The sequence below is a fragment of the Rhinoraja longicauda genome, chromosome 21, assembly GCF_053455715.1.
Source record: "Rhinoraja longicauda isolate Sanriku21f chromosome 21, sRhiLon1.1, whole genome shotgun sequence".
Taxonomy (NCBI): Eukaryota; Metazoa; Chordata; class Chondrichthyes; order Rajiformes; family Arhynchobatidae; genus Rhinoraja; species Rhinoraja longicauda.
The window spans coordinates 19,993,242-20,008,235 of NC_135973.1; the positions used below are offsets into that span (position 1 = coordinate 19,993,242).

Here is a 14,994-nt window from a genome sequence, read left to right on the forward strand (position 1 = left end):
AGCCCTTCCAAACTGAAGAGTCATTAGCTGAGAACTTGCTCCTCAGCTTCTGAGTACCTTTCCTTGGCAGCTCTGATTCCTCTTCTCAGCTTGTACTTGGCCTGCCTGTGGAGGTCTGTATCCCCGCTCCTGTAGGCCTGTATCCCCGCTCCTGTTGACTGGCGGAGCTGTCTTGGTTCAGCTGACATAGGATGTCACAGTGTCTGTGTACTCATCGAGGCTTGTGGTTGCTTCCCTGAACACATTCCAATCAGTGCAGTCAAAGCAGGACTATAGTTTTTCAATGCCCTCGCTTGTCCACCTTTTCGTTGTTCTAACCACAGGTTTAGCAGATTTTAGTTTCTGCCTGTAGGTATAAGGTGAACTAAACAATGATCGGAGAGACCCAGAGCCGCCCGAGGAACAGAGCGATATGCGTTCTTGATTGAAGTGTAGCAGTGATCAAGTGTCCTCTCCCCTCTGGTGGGGCAGGTAACATGACGTCTGTACTTTGGGAGCTCACGACTGAGGTTGGCCTTGTTAAAGTCCCCCAAAACAATGACCATGGAGTCCGGGAAGTCACTCTCTACCCTCATACCTGGTCAGCGAGTTGCGTTTGCACCTCACGTACACAGGCTTGGGGGGGATGTAAACTCCAGCGAGAATAAAAGAGGTAAATTCCCTCGGAGAGTCAAAGGGTTTGCAGTTTATAAAGAACGATTCTAGATTGGGGGAACAGAAGTTAGACAGTACCGTGATGTCGCTGCACCAGTCCTGGTTAGTGTAGAAGCATATTCCACTCCTCTTGATTTTCTCGCTGCCTCTGTGTCGCCTCCGCTCTGTGTAGTTGAAAGCCAGCCAGTTGCAGCGCGTTCTCCGGGGTTGACTCACACAGCCAGGTCTCAATGAAGCACAAGGCAGCGGCTTGAGAGAAGTCCTTGTAGTGTGGCACAGGAGTTGTAGTTCGTCCACTTTGTTGTTGAGAGAACGTAGATTTGCGAGGAATAAACCCGGGAGCGGTGTGCGTAATCCTCGTCGCCGGAGCCGGGTGAGTGCTCCAGGGCGCTTCCCACGGGTCCTCCTCCGTTTCAAGACCTTGAACGCAGCCACAGCCCCGCCGACAAATATGTTCAAATAATCCAGTGAGTAAGAGAAATCCGGAACGATGTTTGAAGTTATTGTACGTCTGATGTTAAGGGGTACCTCTCTCATGAAAGTGATCTTTGTGGGATCTTTGTGGGATTCCCGCAGACAACACAAACAAACAAATACATACAAAACAGCAAGGAGCAGTACACCATGGCAGCCATCGTCAGCACCACTTGCAAACATGAAAATGAAGATCGCATCTTAATCCTTACCTTGACTATATTCTCTAATATTGGACAGCTCTTCTGTGGGGCTTATTATCTCTGTACCTCATAATTTTGTAACCCTTTATCAGACCCCTCTTCAACTCCGAGGAAACCAAAACCTAGCTAAAACATGTCTCCCCTCATAACTGAAACATTCCAAAGGCACTATCCGTGTGAACCTCGGCTGCATCCTCTCCTCTGCAACCAGAACTGAACACAATACACCCACTGCGGCTTAAGATTGTGCCTATAACTGATTTTGTATTCTGTACCCTGTCTAGTGAAAGCAAATATCCCATACACCTTTTTCAACCTTTTTCTGTGCTACCAGCTTCAGGGGTCTTTGAACGTACATCATGGTCCCTTTGTAGCTTAGTGCAAGCAAGGGTCCGACCATTCACTGCGTATGTCCTACCCTTAATAATTCTACCAAAGTGCATCACCTCACACATCTGGAATAACCATCATCTGTCTTTGTTCCGAGCATCTTAACAATTGATATCATTCTGTAGTTTAATATTATCCTCCTCACTATCAACAACATGACCAATTTTCATATCATCTGCAAACTCACTAATCATACCTCCAACGTTCATAGCAAAATCATTAAATAGAATACAAACACTGTGGATCCCAGCATTGATCCCTGTGGCACACAACTCAGCCTTCCAGCTACAAGAATAAACCTCTAACCTCAAACTCTGCCTTTATCATCAAGCCAGTTTTGGCTCCAATTGGCCCATGAAGTCCATGTAGACCACAACAATCACATTGCCCGTACCAATATATTATGTTACCTCTTTGAAAATGTTAAATTAAATTGGTCAGACAGGATCTCCCGCAACCAAGCCATTCTGATTGTCTTGACAAATCCCTGACTTTCCAAGTGCTAATTCACCCCGTCCATCAGAATTTTTCAACCATTGAAATGAGACCCAATTATCTAGCTTATCTCTATGCTCCCCTTAAATAAGCAGTATGTCTGCTGACTTCCCCTTATCTTGCACCTCATTTGTGGCCGGTAAAGATTTATAAGGCTCTGTATGAGCCCAAGCAATCTCCTCTCTCCAATAATAGCCTGGGATATATCTGATGAATCCTTGATGATGTATCTGCCGTTAAGCCTCTAATACTTCCTTTTTAACAATAACAAACAATTTCACATTTGCCCTCCCTGCATTCTTATCTACAACTTTGAAAAGGAGCAGAGGACTTTGTTATTCTGGCTGAATATATCCCTCAATTAGAGCCATGATCATATTATTTGATACCAAAATTGCACAAGTGAAACAATGATGACAATAATAATAGACTGGATGAGGATATAAATAGGATAGGTTTAAAGTGATATATTTGGTTTTAGTGCAAGAGGAGACAACATAACCTAAATGGCACGTTTCTGAAGAGTGTGCGAGAGCAGAGGCAATATGTAAATTATAAATCTTTGAATGACTCAGGACATGTTGAGAGATAGGCATGTAGTACAAAAGCAAGCACATTTTATTATATCATTATGAGAACAATGGTCACACTTTACCAAGAATGTGAATGAACTAGAAAGAATGTGGAAAAGATTTACTGGAGTGTTTCCAGAGTTTTGTGCTACAAGGTGGAAAGACATATTCTCCTTGCAACAAAAAAGGCTGAGAGAAAGTTTGACAGATGTCTATAATTGTGTTAAATTTAGATAAGGAAATAAAAAGAATCTATAACCATGATAAAGAAGATAAAAAGACCAGGGACATAGATTAAAAGTGATGACAAAAAATGCAGGGATTAAATGTGAAGAGTTTTGTTATGCAGAGGATGTTTGTGAAGTGGAACTGACTGAGTGTGGTAGAAACAGAATCATCAGGACTTTTAAAGAGGAAATAGAAGGAAAGTAACAGGGTGATTGAAACGCGTAAGGGAATGGGGCCAACAGGTTGTTTTGTAAAGTGCCAGCTTGGATTCAATACACTATTGTAATTCCGTGATAAAGAAATTACTGTTACTGGGACCCCGATGCACAACATTTATTGCACCATTTCCTACATTACAATAGTGACTTTTAGTTTTAGTTGAGAGATACAGCGTGGAAACAGACCCTTTGGCCTACCGAGTTTGCAGTGACCAGCAATCCTGCACTATCACACTGTTCCACACTAGGGACAATTTACATTTATACCAAGCCAATTAACCTACAAACCTGTACGTCTTTGGAGTGTGGGAGGAAACCGAAGATCTCGGAGAAAACCCAAGCGGTCGCGGGGAGAACATACAAACTCCATACAGACAAGCACCAGTAGTCAGGATCGAACTCGGGTATCTGGCGTTATAAGGCAGCAACTCTACCGCTATGCCACCATGACTTAATCAACCTCATTAACTACACACTGCCTCGGAAAAGCAACCAATATAATAATATATTATCACCTTTCATTCTCTTCTTCGCTCTTCCGTCGGGTAGAAGATACAAACAGACTGAAGAACAGGTTCTTCCGCACCATATCAGACTCTTGAATGGACCTTTCATATGCTAAGAATTTCTGATTTTCCAATATACCTCATTGTGGCCTTCACACTTTTTAAATCTTTACTTTCTCTGAAGCTGTTACACCTTATATTCTGCACTCTGTTCACTTTCTCTTTTGAAGTACCTGATGTGCTTATGTATGGTATGATGTACTTGGAGAGCACACAAAAAAGGGTTTTCACTGTATCTCATTGCACATGACAATAATAAGCCAATATTTAATAGCTAATTAATTGTTTGTGAAGTACTTTTGTAATGTTCTTGGGAGATGAAAAGTATAGCTCACAAATTATTTTGTCCTTCTGGTTAATTAAAATTTATTTTTTAATCCAGCAGTACTTGCAAAAAAAACAAAAGGCTGGAGGAACTCAGCGGGTCAGGCAGCATCTGTGGAAGAAATGGATAGACCATGTTTCAGGTCAGGACCTTTTGCTCAAGGTTTCCAGCATCAGCAATTTCTTGTGTCTCCTTGCAGACCTGTTTTGATTTAAAAGGTAATATGATCAGAAGCTTGTCCTAATAATAACATTGAAACATGGAAAAGCAGCATTTAAACTATGCAATATTGTGACCGTGATTATTCAAAAATATTTTTAGGGGACAATATAGGTAAATATTCTAAAGTAGTACTGTCATCCTTCAGGTGAGATATTGAATTAAGATTCCATTTGCATGTACCAGATTAATATGCAAGGTGAATGTACAAGATTATGTGGCACTAATTCAAAGCAGAGCAGGAGATCTTTTGTATTTGTCCTAGCCAAGATTTATCATAATGCTCTTTGTGGGAGCTTGCTATTTACAAATTGGCCGCAGTCTTTCCTATATTACAGTGGGATCTACACTTCTAAAGTACAGTGCCCTCCATAATGTTTGGGACAAAGACCCATCATTTATTTATTTGCCTCTGTATTCCACAATTTGAGATTTATAATAGAAAAAATCTCATGTGGTTAAAGTGCACATTGACAGATTTTATTAAAGGCCATTTTAATACATTTTGGTTTCACCATGTAGAAAATACAGCTGTGTTTATACATAGTCCCCCCATTTCAGGGCACCATAATGTTTGGGACACATGGCTTCACAAGTGTCTGTAATTGCTCAGGTGTGTTTAATTGCCTCCTTAATGCAGGTATAAGAGAGCTCTCAGCAGCTGGTCTTTCCTCCAGTCTTTCTATCACCTTTGGAAACTTTTATTGCTGTTTACCAACATGAGGACCAAAGTTGTGCCAATGAAAATCAAAGAAGCCATTATCATCATAATCATAATCATCATAATCATACTTTATTAGCCGTATGTTTTGCAACATACGAGGAATTTCATTTACCATACAGTCATAGCATACATAAAAAGCAACAGAACACACAAAATACATTTTTACATGAACATCCACCATAGTCACTCCTCCACATTCCTCACTGTAATGGAAGGCGAAAAAAAGTTCAATCTCTTCCCTTCTTTGTTCTCCCGCGGTCGGGGGCCTCGAGCCTTCCGTTGACAGGACGATCTTGACTCCATAGCCAATGATCAGACCCTCACGTCAGGGCGATCAAGCTCCTGCATGGGGGGGAATCTCAGCTCCCACAAGCCGGGCGATCTACCCTGGGTCGGGGCTGGTGGAAAACCTTTGGCGATTTGGAGCTTCCTGACGTTGGTCTCGACCCGAGACTGCGAGCTCCTCAATGTTAAAGTCTGCAGGCCGCAGTTGGAGCGTCGATCCCAGGCAAAAGATCGTACGCTCTGATGGAAAGTTCACGCCCCGCAGTGGGGCTCAAAGTCAGTCCCAAGCAAGGCCTCCAGCTCCATGATTTTAGGCCACAGAGCGACCGGAGATATGATCCGGAAAACAATTGTAACTCCGGCAAGGTAGGAGATTGGAAAAGAAGACACCCAGCAACGGGTGATGTCCATGAATTGCAGACTTCATGCAAAGGATATGCAACAAATACTAAACATGCCTACTTTCATTTACGTGACATTGCTGTGTCCCAAACGTTATGGTGCCCTGAAATGGGGGGACTATACATAAACACTGCTGTAATTTCTACATGGTGAAACCAAAATGTATAAAAATGGCCATTATTAAAATCTGACAATGTGCACTTTAACCACATGTGATTTTTTCTATTACAAATCTCAAATTGTGGAGTACAGAGGCAAATAAATAAATGATGGGTCTTTGTCCCAAACATTATGGAGGGCACTGTAATTAATTGTTAGGAAATCCCATGAGAAATCAAGTTATAATTATGTCTTATACACTAGATGTTCAATCGGAGCTCTTTTCTCCCAATCCCATTCCCTTGCCTTTTTGTGCATAATATTTTACATACTTTGTAGGGGATCGCGTGTAAACATTGCATCGCAATTGAGAGGATTCTCCACAATTATTGGCATGCAGATATGGGAACCCCTCCATTAAATATTGACATTCTCCTGGCAATCCATTCAAACATTAGCATACTTGTCATGGAAATCCCTGCGCATGTTAACACACTTCTGGGAATTTCCTATATGTATGGGCATTTAATGGGGATTGGCTCCCCCTATTGACATACTGTATACCTGAGCCAACTTGCCTCAAGAGAATAACACCAGGTATAGAAGGAAGTGGAAGAAATGCATCATCCCACGAGGGATGAGTACATTCTAAACATTCTCTCCCGAGATGCTGCCTTACCCGCTGAGTTACTCCAGCATACCTTCGATTTAAACCAGCGTCTGCATTTTTTTTTCCTATACTTCTAAACATTATTGTTCACAGCTACGCCAAAAGAGAGAATGCCAAAAACATTAAAGCACATCTGATAACCAGAGTCAATGTGCCTGCTATTATCAAGCCAACATCCTATTAACCAGCTCTCCTTGGATCTCATGTGCCTTAACTTTCTGGACCAGCCTTTTAAATGTCTTACTAATGTCCACATAAGCAATGTTTACTGCCCCACCTGCATCAGTCTTCTTAGTAATCTCTTAAAAGACTCGATCAAATGAGGTAGTATTTTCCCCTCAAAGGCATGCTGACTATCCCTGATCAACACACTCCTAAGACTTGCATGTTTCTAGGTTAATTGGATTCTGTAAAATAATTGGCCCAAGTGTGTAGGATAGAACTAGCGTACAGGTGATTGCCGGTCGCCGCGGACTTGGTGAGCCTAAGGGCCGGTTTCCATACTGTATCTCTAAGCTAAACTAAACTAAATTTTCCTACCACTGACATAAAGCTCATTGGCCTGTAGTGGATTCGATGCAATAATTTCTGAAAGATTCTGGTAATTGATCACAAGGGAATTAGTTGCATGGAATAAGGGAAATCTTCAGAAAATCTGTGACATGTTTGAATTTTTTTTTGTTATTGCAACTCTTGCTCAATGCAAATAGTACATTTCCAGATAAAAATGTCATCAAAAGAGTAAAAAGAAGGTTTGGAACACCTTGTGCTGATTGGTTGAATGTTTATGATGAAATTGTTATAAATATTTAAATTTAAATTAATAATAAAACTATGGGCTGGGCAGTGAAATTTGTTAGAGCAAAGAGCCACCATATATATGGAATGTCCTTGCATGCAAGTTTTTTCCTTGTCAGAATTATACTAAGCGCCCTTTGACACATTAAAATGGCTGCTCAGTTACCTTACCATCAGACCATTGGCAGATTACAAAACAATATGATACCAATAAGAAGAAGGATAATTGTTTAAGATAATCAAAAAAGATGTAGAATAAAGTGTACCAGCACCCACCTTACTCGTGTCCAACACCCTAAATCAGAGACCAGTGTATGTATCCATATGTTTAGCCAGAATTCAATTCTTCCTAAGATAGAGACAAAAAGCTGGAATAATTCAGCGGGACAGGCAGCATCTCTGGAGAGAAAGAATGGGTGGTGTTCCGGGTCGAGACCCTTCTTCAGACTGAAAGTCATGGGAAAAGGACTCAATTATAACTAATTGGAAGGATGTTGTTGCGTGCTTTTCTTTGAGCATTCCTAGCTAGAAGATAGATAGATAGATAGATAGATAGATAGATAGATAGATAGATAGATAGATAGATAGATAGATAGATAGATAGATAGATAGATAGATAGATAGATAGATAGATAGATAGATAGATAGATAGATAGATAGATAGATAGATTAATAGATAGAATAGAAGATAGATTGATAGATTAATAGATAGAATAGAAGATAGATAGATTGATTAATAGATAGAATAGAAGATAGATAGATTGATAGAATAGAAGATAGATTGATAGATAGACAGATAGATAGATAGAAAATAGAAGATAGATAGAAGATGGTGAAGATGCATAAAAGATAAATCTACAAGCTTTAATCTTTACACCTGCAAGATGTAAATTTACAAGCTTATGGAAGTCTAGCATGCCCACATCAGGGTCTAACACGAGTGCTGGAGTAACTCAGCGGGTAAGGCAACATCTCTGGAAGCCATGGATTGGTGACTTTTCAGGAGGGGACACTTACAAGAGTTGCTCCAGCACTTTGTGCTCTAAATAAGATTCCAGCATCTGGAGTTCCATTTGTCTACAAGAACTGTAATAAGTCAGTTACAATCTGAGAGCAAGAGTTATAAATGATTGGCTTAACTAGTAATCAGCGGTATCTGTAGAACTTAGTATCAAGTGTCAGATTATTACCAGATTGTACCTTAACACTGCGATATAACATAAAAAAGGAGTTGCCGTTTAAGTTTGAAATTGCATATCCATGCTTCATGTGAAGTAAAGTGGTGATCTGGGATGCTGCAATGTGTAAGTTCACTGTACTAGGCTCTAGTTCTCAACACCAGTTCTTGCAGTTTCCTGAGGTGGCCTATTACCAACATAGTAGTTGCAATTGGAATCAAACATGGAAAAGATTGGCGATTCATAATTTGGACTTTAACTCTTCATTATCCGTAAGGTTGCAGTTTAACAGAATGTTTGACTGGATGGGGCAGATGCAACAACATTCAAGGAATTCAACCCCACTAGGACCGAGCAGGGTCAGTGATTGGCACTCCTTGCACTTGATTCAATATCCATTCACTCATCACTGGCTTCCTCTGGACCTGACCTGCAGAACCCAATGTGTTATTTTTCAATTACAAACCATGGGTGTGGTTGGCTAGACTAGCTCCAATAGCCCTTGAACTGAACAGCTTTCTAAGCCATTTTTGCAATGTGTTGGGTTTGAAGTCACAGCTCTAAAACACCCATCACCTGGGAGTGCTTCCTGCAGATCCCAGCCACGGAATGCCAGTAACGGATCCATCCTGCGGTGGTTATTGAATCCAGTCACATAAATTGGTCTGTCCTTTTTGGGATGACCTGCATTGTGATGACCTGCCCCAGATTTAGAGGACAGACTCCCTTCCAAAAGGAACATTGATTAAACAACTAGATTTTGATGACAATCTGGTAGATATTGTGGTCATTTTTGCTAACAGGTTAGAATCATTACTGCACAGAACAACCACACCTTGGTGGCTATTTGTACAGCAATCCATTCTATCCTAATCCCATGTACCTGCACTTTCCCCACAACTTTGCAAATTTTCCTTGTCCAAATATTCTCTTTTTAAAGTTCTGACTCTGATTCTATCATCTTAACGTGGATTTTCAGATTACTGGTAACAATATCTGTTGTAATTCCTTCATTAACGTCTCATGAAGTCATATAGAATGGAAACAGGCGATATAGCCCACCATGTCCGTGCTGATCATTCAGCTTCCATGAACACTAATCACATTTTATTCTCCCACATTCCCATCAGCTCCCCAACATTTTTCCAACACCTACACACTAGGGGTAATTTGCATGGGCCAATTCATTTATCAGCCCACATACTTTTGCAATATAAGATAAAACCAGAGCACCCAGATGAGACCTTTGTGATTAAAGGGAGCACATACAAACTCCACATATACAGCATTGTAGGTCAGGATTTAACCTGGGTCACTGACTGTGCCACTGTGCTTCCCAATCTTCTCTGATCAAAAGGTTGAATTAAATTAGTCAAACATGATTTGCTTTTTGTAAACTGTGATGACTTTTCTTTATTAAATCAAACCTTTTCAAGTCTTCTTTTCAAGCCAATTTTCCCCCCACTGATTATAGTTTCCAAAACTAAGATTAAACTGCTGTGATTTTACTTGCCAGACACATCCTCGTGCTATTTTTCAAACAAAGGTGTCACAGTTGTCATTTTCCAGGCTTTTGGCATTTCCCCTCTATCTGGGGAGGATTGAAGATTATGACAACATCTGCAGCCATCCTATCAGTACTGCTATTTTTAAACTCTGCCAGCTTTTCTAATACCAGCCCCCCAATTAATTTTATCCCATCCATCTAATTACCTTGTCTTCTATTAATACATTGGTTTCATTCTCAGATATAAAATACCCCTCAAATGTTTCTGTCCTGATCTCTTTCTTGACTCAGACGTCTCTCTTGCTCCCCTATTGGTCCTACTCACATACTATTTACATGCCTGCGGAGGCCTTATAGTTTCTTCGTTTATATTCATTGTTATTCGATTCTCATTGTCTCTCCTTGCACATTTTGCTTTCCTTTTCATCTTTGTCTCAGTTTATAATTTGCAGTCTGATTCACACGTGAATTATCTAGTTGACATATTCCATGCACCTTTTTGTATTTCATCATGTTCTTAATCTTATTTGTCATTCAGAGGGCTCTGGATTTTATTTTTAGTTACCAGATCTATTTAATTAACAATTTAAATTCCCCCAGAACCCATGGTGGAATCTGCACTCAATGGATCCTGGATTGTTAATTCAATACTTCAGTCATTACAGCAATGTAACCCATAATTATACAGTACCTTGTTCTCCTGTATTTTCCATCACTAAAAAGAAAGAGTAAAAGTCACAGTAGAATGGTCGTTTTTATTGTTACTATTGCTAACAGGTTAGAATCACTGCTGCACAGAAGAGCAACAACACCTTGCTGACTCTCTACAGACCAATCCGATTTATCATGAATCCTGCCTGGGGTAGTTGTGAAGGCGGATACAATAGTGGCATTTGTGACGCTTTAAAATAGGCACATGAATATGCAGGAAATGGAAGGATGCGCATCACATGCAAGCAGGTGAGATTAGTTGATCTTGGCATCGTGTTTAACACAGATATTAAGGGCTGAAGACCCTGTTCCTGTGTGATACCTTTTTATGTTCTATCTATGTTACATGAATGATAAGGCTCTGGGAACGTTGTAGAGCAGAGAGATCTAGAAGGACAAGTACCTGGTTCCTTGAAAGTGGCGTCGTAGATAGAGAGCATGGTGAGATAGGCAAATTGGCCTTCATCAATCAGGGAATTGACTGTAGAAGTTGGGACATGTTACAGTTGTACAAATGTTTTATTCAATTTTGGTCACTCTGCTACAGGAAAGATGTCATTAAGCTTGAAAGAATGCAGAGAAGACCTACAAGGGTGTTGCCAAGACTCGAGAGCCTGAGCTATAAGAAGATTGGGCAGGCCTTGGAGGACAGGAGCTGAGGGGTGATCTTATAGAGGTGTATAAAATAATGCGTGGAATGGATAGGGTGAATGCACAGTCTTTTTCCCAGGGTAGGGGAATCTAGAACTAGAAGGCATAGGTGAGAGGAGAAAGATTTACTAGGAATCTCAGGGGCATCTTTTTGACTCAGAGGGTGGGAGGTATATGCAACAAGCTGCCAGAGGATGTCATTGAGGCAGATACAATGACAACATTGATAAGTTTCAGAAATATCAGGGAATTGTGGAATTGTGAGTTGTTGCACTTTTGGAGGTCAAATGAAAGAGGAAAAGTATGCGGTAAATGGCAGGACCCTTAACTGTATTGATATACAGAGGGATCTAAGGGTCCAAGTCCATTGCTCCCTGAAATTGGCAACAAAAGTAGTAAAGAAGGCATATGGTTTGCTTGCCTTCATCTGTCAGGGCATTGGGTATAAGAGTCAAGAAATCATGTTGCAGCTTTATAAAACTTTAGTTAGGCTACATTTGGAGTATTGTGTGTAATTCTGGTCGTCCATTACACCCTCCACACCCAGGAAGATGTGGTGGCTTCAGAGAGGGTGCAGACATTTACCAGGATGATGCCTGGATTGGAGGATATTAACTATAAGTAGAGGTAGGAGAAACATGGATTGTTTCCTCTGGAGCACGAAGGCTGAGGGAACACCTGATAGAATTATATAAAGTTAGATAGGCAGTCAGAGCCTTTTCCCCAGGTTGGAAATGTTAAATACTAGAGGGCATATTTTAAGGGCAGAGGGGTAAAGATTAAAGCAAGGCAAGTTTTTTACATCAAATGATGGTGGGTGCGTGGACTGCCAGGGATTGGAGAGCACTCAGGACAGTGGTTTTTAAAAGGTATTTTGAAGGCATGTGAACATGCAGAAAATGGAGGGATATAGTTAACAAACAGGCAGAAGGTGTTAGTTTCATTTGGTATCATGGGCTGAAGGGTCTGTTCCTGTGTTGTACTGTTCTATGTGTTATGTAGTAGAGGGAACTAGCCTAGATGAGATGAGGCAATCAGCCATGTTGAATGAAGGGCATGTTTGAGGCCTCCTCCTGCTAAGTGGCCTCCTCCTGCTATTTTCTCGTGTTTTTGAGCAGGAGGCTCACTATCATTTTCTCTCTGGGAAATAATGTGTCCTGTTTGCTTACCCATGTTTGCACAAAAAGCAACAGAAAGTCTCGTGCAGGAGAGAATAAAAAATGTTTCTCTTAACACAATCATTGAGCTGTGCAAACTGGAACCAGAGCTCCCCTTGTTGGCTGAACATCAACAAGGCACCAAACCAGGCAGACTGAAGCCACGCGGTCAGTTCTGACTCACTTTAACTTTCAGAGTCTCTAAAAAGCTGACTCAGGCATGTACTGCTTCCCCCAGCCTGACTTGACAGTTCCAATAACAAGAAAAAAATTGTATATAAACCAGCGACCAGTTAAGAACGTATCTGACTGCAGGATCCACTCTCAGAACTTTCCCATGGTTTTGGACAATTTATAACTTCCTTCTTAAATACATTTATTCCCCATGCATTTTTGGCCTCTTTCATACTTACAGGAATTTTATTTTTATTTTTATCAATAGTTACTAAACTTCAAAAGTATATCTCTGTGCGAAAACCATTTATTATCGTGATAAGTCACAGCACTTCAATTATTACATTTGGATGCTGCTATTCCTATTTTCTGGATACTTGGACCTACCTTCACCCTGGATAAAAACATTTTCATCAACTCCACTAACCCTACAAATGACATTAAATCTATGACCCTGGTTGCTGACCTTGCCGATAAAGTAAGAAGTGCCCGGACTTCTGATAATTATTCCCATTTCAATTCAGTCTCCCATAGGCTTCCTGGGTTCCAATGAAAACAGCATTACCCTAGACCTTCTTCATTCTGAAGAAGGGGCCCAACCCAAAATGTCACCTATCAATTTTCTACAGAGAGGCTGCTTGACCCACTGAGTTATTCCAGCACTTTGTGTCAATCAGCTTAGACAATCTTCTCTATCCCTGGCACTTTGTCATAAATCTCCATGGCACCCTCACTGGTGATACCCGACACTTCCTGAAATGTGGTGACTAGAACCTTTGCACTTTTGTAGCTGTGGCCTTGCTGGTGTTTAATACAGCTCCAGCCTAATCTATGTGCTCTTAGATTCCTTGACCAATACAGGACCATAACCCATATGCATTATTTACCACCTTATCCACATGTCCTATCATCAGCAGAGATCTGTGAATATGTACTCCAGGGCATACATTTCTCTTTATCTTGCCTATGGGCTTTGTTTTTGGTTGCACTACGTACTTCAATTTTGCACTGTGATAGTCTGCAAACCTGGTATTACTGATTATTAATTTATGGTATTATTGTTTGTCGTAGATTTATTTGCATGTTATTGCGTTAATAGGCCTGTGAAACTGCAGTAAGAATTTCACATGACAGTTAAACACTCTTGATCCACATTGCAACACTACACTTGTCTACAGATGGAATTCCATTTGAATGCAAACCTGACCAATTCATTGATATCTTCTAGCAGTGTACAGCTTTCCATCTCACTATCAACCAATATCTGCAAACAATTTAACCATGGATTTCATATTCGAATGAAAATCATTGATGCATTTTAAAAAGTAATGAACCCATCACCGAGGCCTGCAAACAGATAGCTAAACTTTCTTTGTTTTCAGTCACTGTCAATCTTGGATGTATGGGTTTATATTTTTCTGTCCAATTGTCCAGGTGTGTGCACTTGCTATGGAAGTATATGGATAACGTACAGGCAGAGATTAGTTTAACTTGGCAACACATCTGTCACCAACACTGTGGGCCAAAGGGCCTGTTCCTGTGTTGTTCTATGTTCCATCTTAACCACACCGAATATGCTACCTTCATTAACTCTCCTTACTGCTTCTCGAAAAATTCACTCAAATGAGTTGGACACATCTGTGTTGATTTTCATTGATAAATCTGTGCTTTTTTTAACAATGTTCTACATTAGCATTCTTCTTGTACACTGAACACAGCAGCCAGACTGTTGAACAATGATGGTCAGTGCTTCCTTTACTTCCTCTCCAGCTGCTCTTAACAGCTTGGGAGACATTTTATTCAGACCAGCCAATTTTTCTGTTTTATATAATGGTTAGTAACTAGAAGAAATCAGAATGATATTATCGATAAGGCAATATCGATACCAGTCCGGTTCTATGTTCTTTGTCTTGTTTTTTCTTTGAACTTGACTCATTGTGCATTGCTGCGCCCTTGACACCACCTCTAGATTTCTGTCTGATACAGTTCAGTGGAACTTTGGAATCCTTCAAGCCTATTTCAGTGGATATAAAGCACCCAAACCATTCATAATCAAAGATCAGTACTGCTGCTGCAAGAACAGATGTGACCCCAAAGGTTGCTGGATATGTATATATATCTCCAAGGTTAATCCACTGTGACATACACTCTCAGCAGGAAATCATTTGCCCAATGACAGCAGGAACAGATATGAGAGGGCTACTACATTGAACCTTCAGCTGAATTCCCAACCAGAATGGTTCTATGATGGGAGCACAGAACTACAATGTTGTCCCCAGAATTCCAGATAAAAA

At 40.6% G+C, this 14,994-nt stretch overlaps 2 protein-coding genes across 11 annotated transcripts in view; one reads left to right on the forward strand and one right to left on the reverse strand.

The window, feature by feature from the left end:
* glis2b (GLIS family zinc finger 2b) overlaps window positions 1-14,994 on the forward strand; it is a 149,154-nt gene that overhangs the window by 57,776 nt on the left and 76,384 nt on the right. For 4 of the 10 annotated variants that reach the window (XM_078418003.1, XM_078418007.1, XM_078418000.1 and 1 more), the window contains exon 2: window positions 4,183-4,267. The exons of 1 other annotated variant lie outside the window; for it this stretch is intronic. The gene's annotated coding sequence lies outside the window, so the exon portion shown is untranslated. Of the gene's footprint in view, window positions 1-4,182; window positions 4,344-10,888; window positions 10,968-14,994 lie in introns of those variants that run through there. 5 more of the 10 variants (XM_078418001.1, XM_078418002.1, XM_078418005.1 and 2 more) reach the window with 4 other exon arrangements.
* Window positions 1-14,994, reverse strand: part of srlb (sarcalumenin b) — a 56,877-nt gene that overhangs the window by 36,923 nt on the left and 4,960 nt on the right. The gene's annotated exons all lie outside the window — the stretch shown is intronic.